Below are 5,841 nucleotides of genomic sequence, written 5' to 3' on the forward strand. Positions count from 1 at the left end.
TTTCATTCCTCAGTTGTTGTTTTTTCCCCCGTAGTGTAAACCATGATAAATATATCAATAATAAGATTCTCATTATTGGGGTATTTATGTAAATGTAATTGTTTTCATGCAAGTGTACACATCAATAGCTAGTGACTTCAGAAAATGTACATCTTTTAAAAACTATTTCAAGATGAATTTCACAAAAAAAAATAAGCATATATATATATATATATATATATATATATATATATATATATATATATATATATATATATGGTGGGAAATGCATCTATTGTTATAATATATTGTTATTAATGTATTGTCTCAATTGTTACCAATTGCTGGTGCATGATGAACTATATTTTGCTGAATTTATTAATGTTGGTTAATATAATTGTTATTATTCACACTGCATAAGTTTATGTTGGGATACTTTTTTATTTATTAGTAAATTTTGTGGTTAACTGTAAGCGAAGTTTATTTATAAACTAATTTCGAGAAGATCACATGCTTATGATTGTTAACGGCTGGTCTCGCATCAGCTTACAATTGATTCACCAATCAGATGATTTCGCTATATAACCACAGTTTTTTATCTCGGTATCTTCATCTAGAAGAATCCCACCCCCTACTCCTCCTCCTCCTCCTTTCCAGACGGGTGACACGGCAGCCAAGTGATTAGCACTGTTGCCTCACAGCAAAAACGTCTCTGGTTAAAGTCTTTACTAAACCAGTTAACATTTCTGCGCGAAGTTTGCTCGTTCTCCCTGTGCTCATTTGCTCATTTTCTCCGGATTTCCTCCCACAGTCCAAAAACACGCAACCTAAGTAAATTGAATATACCAAATTGACAACATAGTCAAGCTTATAGCAAGCAGTATATCTCTCATTAGCCATCCTATATCTGCCAGAAATAAGTCGGGGGAGTTCATCGAGATCTGCCTAAGCTCAAACTCTCCTCTCGCCATGCAAACAAGAGGGAGCCCCAGGCTCGAGGATCTTATGAGCAATTTTAAATTAAATCTATAATACTATTGAACAGTAGAGCTATTAAAATTTGATTAACTAATTAGAACTAGAATTTGTACCCATTATTAGTTAACTACAGGTTTAATAATTATTTTCTTTCTTACTAAAAACCTGACGATATTTGGTGCAGTTTTAATTTCTAATTCACGTTTTTGCATCTGCTCTGATTGATTTGGTACTAAAATGCTAATTCTGTGAACCGGGACCCTGAAATCGCTGTAATCATGAGTTGCTGACTGTGTGTTTGGGTTAAACTACACTCAAAGAATACTTTTGCTGTTTGTTCAAACTACTTATTTAAGATAAGCTTAATGCAGTTCCTTAGTTTGTTTGTGACAACTTGATTGTTGTCTGTTCAATCCACTTACATTTGTAAAAACTAATAAGTGAACTTAATTGCTTCATGTTGTCTCGGCACAAATTGATTGTAGAAAACAGCATTTTTTGCGATGCATTTCATACTAATAGTTAATATTTGTTCTTATTTGAAGTATTGGAAAACAGGTGAGTAACATTGGTAAGTAGGCAAAATGCATCTACTGTTATAATCTTTTGTAATTTATGATTGTTTCATTTATAATGATTTCAAATGTTACCAATTGGTGGTGCATGATGAACTGGAATTTCTTTAATGTTTTTAATGTGTTCATGTTAATTCACACCGCATTAATGTAAAAGTTTAATGATGACATTGTTTTTTTTTTTATATTAGTAAATCTTGAGATAAACATTTATTTTGAATTATTTTCAGTTTTAACTAATCCTGTTAAATCGTAGGTTTATTTTTTTATATTATTATTAGTAGTAGTAGTACTTATTAAACAATTAGAAATTAAATCTATAAAGCTATTAAACAGCAAAGCAATTATAAATAATAAGCTTAACTCAATTCTTTATTTTTTTTTTTGTTTGTTTTATCTTCAATCCACCTAAATTTGTAAAGACTAGTAACAGCGTTCCCATACTTACTGAAATCAAGGCCTTGAAAATACTTGAAAACAAACACAGATCCTTAAGAGTATTTGAATTTAATTTTAAATGAAATGTATTTATGGTTTTATTTCAACAGTTGGACTCGATTGTCAAAAATAAAATGGAAAAACAGAAGTTCTTAAAATAAAAATCTGAAACACTATTTGAATATCTTTAGTATTTTGTTAAAATTCTTTGAACTTGACTTTTTGAAAATAAAAATTTTACTTTTGACATTTGAAGGTTGATTTTAAGTAAGTGAAATGTTAAGTACAGAAAGGATTTTAATGAGGCATGAAAGGTGTTTGATTTGAAATTAATGATGCTTTAAAAATCCTTGAATCTGATGTTGGATCAGAAGTGGAAGTGTGGGAACCCTGTAATAAGTTCACTTAATTGCTTTTTGTTGTCCCAACAAATCAAAATCAATTGTGTGCAACCCAGCTTTTTTAACAGTGTATATCATGCTCTGAGTCAAAACATTGTTAATTTTCTTTTCCTTATTTATAGTATAGAAAAACAGGGTAACATTGGTAAGTTTCATACACTAAAACAAATTAACTTGTTACACCTAAAAAGAAATCGACTTAATGTGTTACAATCTTCAGTAATACGTTTAGCTTCTGTTAGGTGTAACAAGTTGAACTCATTTCTTTTTTTAAGTTGATTCAAATGTTTACATTTTTTATTCGCCAACATATACTGTATTTCTGCCCTTCTCTGCCACTTGCCATTGTTAATAGTTATTCATCTCGTGAATGGAATGCTGAACAGGTGCTTCTCTTTATAATTACATCAAAGGCTGGAATGTTCTTTGGCCGAGATATTAAATTGAACTGTTCGTCTTCACCCTATATTTTGTATCTGAGCCGGTACAGGGCACACCCGCATTGTCAGAACTTAATCCACCTGTCATTCACACATCAGTGCTTTGTCGCCAGAAGGTGGCAGTGTGCACAAATATCACTGCTGGTTTATGCTGAATGGTTACTGTTAATGGAGTGACATTAACTTCGAGACTAAAAATATACAACCTTGGCAGAGTTTAATTACTCAGAATGGGTCATGTTTAATGCTGAGGGCTATATGATTCAGTACAGTTTATAGGAAGCGGAATGCATTTGTTCTAGTACAATCAAGCATGTTGACATTGAAGCATTATCAAATGATGAATAATGTGTTTGTGTGCATTTGTGTGTTTAATAATTCATTTATAATGTTAAATGGAAATAGCATGCTGTCTCTTTTGGATTGGAAAGGAAAGTGAATCATCATTGTTTGTTTAAAGTGTCTATAGATTCTTACAATACACAAAATTAGTTTTTGTTTTTTAGAATTGAAGCAAAAACAAAAGTAGCAGCCTAATTTTCCATCAGATATTTAGTGCATGAACTAAATTTCGTTCGGTTTATTAGAAGTACTTTATTTCAAATGTTTACAATGTTTTTAAATTTGTAATGCAAATTACTACATTACATTGTTCCTCTCATTTGAAACTTTTTGTGGCTTTAATTTTTATAAGGGTGTGAAATATGATCTCTTGAAATATCCTCTTTTTTTTAAGACCTGCAGAAACCATTAATTATTCAACAACAATAATAATGAGCCACATGTACTGGTGCAATTATTGTGTGGATCATCTTGTAATTACAGACTGTTATTACCGTATAGCAAAGAACACATCTTAAGAATATAAACCGGTCTTGGCTGATTAAGTTGTCATAAGCTGGTCTTGAAAAATGACAGTGCTGAAAATGGCTGAGAGACCAGCCAAAGTGCTGTAATTGTGTCAGATTTGTGGGAACCATAGACTGTCAAAAAATTGTGAACCATTTAAAAATCTCAAGATATGTCTTAATTAATCTTAATTTCTCTCTCAAAAAAAAAAAAAATTAGAAGCTTATAGTTTCCAGTATGTAGTCATTTTCCAGCAGATCACATTGGTTTTAGTGACTTTGAGGCATTTTTTAAATCTGGTTTAAGTGTGTTGGTGCACTTTCAGCTGATCATATTGATTTTAAAAGGGTTTTGGTCTCTACTTAACTTCTAATGTTTGTTTTGTTGAAATCAAGGCACTTTTCTTTTGGTTTTCATGGGGTTGGTGCAGTTTTCAGATGGTCTGGTTATGATTTCGGCCACTTCTAAAGCTGGTTAGGTTGGTTTTAGAGGGATTTGGGGTTTGTCTTTGTTGGTCAGTCTGATCTGTTGGCTGGTTTCAGAGGATTTAGGCCACTTTCTAGCAGATTATGTTGGTTTCGATGTGTGTAAGCCACTTTTCAACACTTTGGCTTAAGGGGGGGGTTTGGGTACTTTTTACAGCACTTGCTCCGTCTGGTCTGAACATTTCAGACACTTTACAGCTGATCACTTTTGCTTTCAGAACTTTTAAAGCACCTTTCATCTGCTTTTAAAATGTCAGTGTGCTTTTGGCAATTCACTTTAGCCTTAAGCATTTCACTTCTCCGCTGATTATTTTGGTCTCAGAAAATTTCAAGCACTTTCTGTCTCTTCATATCACTTCATTGAGGCACTTTTGAACTGGCTTATTGTGGGTTTTCTGCTGGTCAGGTTGGTTTTAGTAGGGTTTTTGTCCACTTCTCAGTCAGTTATGCTGATTTTAGAGAGCTTTTGGTACTTAATTGGTCAGTCTGATCTTTAGGATTGGTTTCAGCCACAGTTTGGCAGATTACTTTGGTTTTAGTGCATTTCAGACAATTTTTCGAGGGCTTGCACATTTCAGCTTATTAAGTTATAAAGAGGGTTTGGCTATTTCTCATGAGATCAGATGGATTTGAGGTACTTTTGGTTGGTTGGTCAATCTGACCTTTTGAACGGTTTCAGGTACTTTCTGGCTTGGTTTTAGTGAGTTTTTTATTTATGATTTTAGAATTCTGGCATACATATTTCTGCTGGTCACATTGGTTTTAGTAGGGATTTTTATTACTATTCAGCCAGTTATGCTGGTTTAGAGGAATTTAGTTCTTTCTTTTGTTGGTCAGTCTTGTCTGGTGGTGGGATTCAGAAGTATTTATTGTCTGATCGCTTTGGTTTTATTGAGTTGGCGGCACTTTTTAGCTAGTGTAGAGGGTTAGTGTACCTTTTCACCTGCTCATGTCAGCTTAAACACACTCAAAAAAGATTGCCACTTGTTCAAACTACTTTAAAATGATCTGAAACAACACAATTCTTGAGTATTTGAAGGGGGGTGCTTAATTGTTTCATTTTCAATCTACTTAAATTTGATAAGTTAATCAACTTAATCAACTTAATCAAATTATATTCATGACAACATGAATGAATTGAGTGGAATCTATTTTTAACAATTTAGGCAGGTTTTAGAGGCACTGGGACACTTTTCAATTGATTTGATGGATTTTAGGTATGAAGCACTGTGGGGCCAGCTTAAACCCAAGCAAGACTAAAAGTCGAGTAAACCATAGGGTAAAGTCTAAGCTCTTTGTTTGTTAGTTTTTATTTATTTAGATTCATAAGTACACTTTTGAAACTTCGATGTGTCACTTGAAGTCTGGGTGAGTCACCCAACTCCTCTTGAATAGTTTTCTCTATTTTACACATTATAAGTGAGTCAAAGCGGCCCTACCTCTTAAACACAGAGGACAAGTCCATCCGCCCCCATTCACAGAAGCGCTGCGGGGCGAAATTGCGCACAGGCGTCGCGCTCTGAGCACGCCATGCTCTCCATCGGGACCGGAGGAGAAAAGACACGCCAAAACCACTGATTCCAATCCCGTCCTGTGATTATCTCCAGTCATTTACAGGCGGAAACATGCCTGCATTCCGCTGTCAGGGGTAGCGAAGAAAGTAGGGAGACACGGCTGATTTGTTTTTAATATTCCC

The sequence above is a fragment of the Danio rerio genome, chromosome 4 (genome assembly GCF_049306965.1).
Source record: "Danio rerio strain Tuebingen ecotype United States chromosome 4, GRCz12tu, whole genome shotgun sequence".
NCBI classification, from domain to species: Eukaryota; Metazoa; Chordata; class Actinopteri; order Cypriniformes; family Danionidae; genus Danio; species Danio rerio.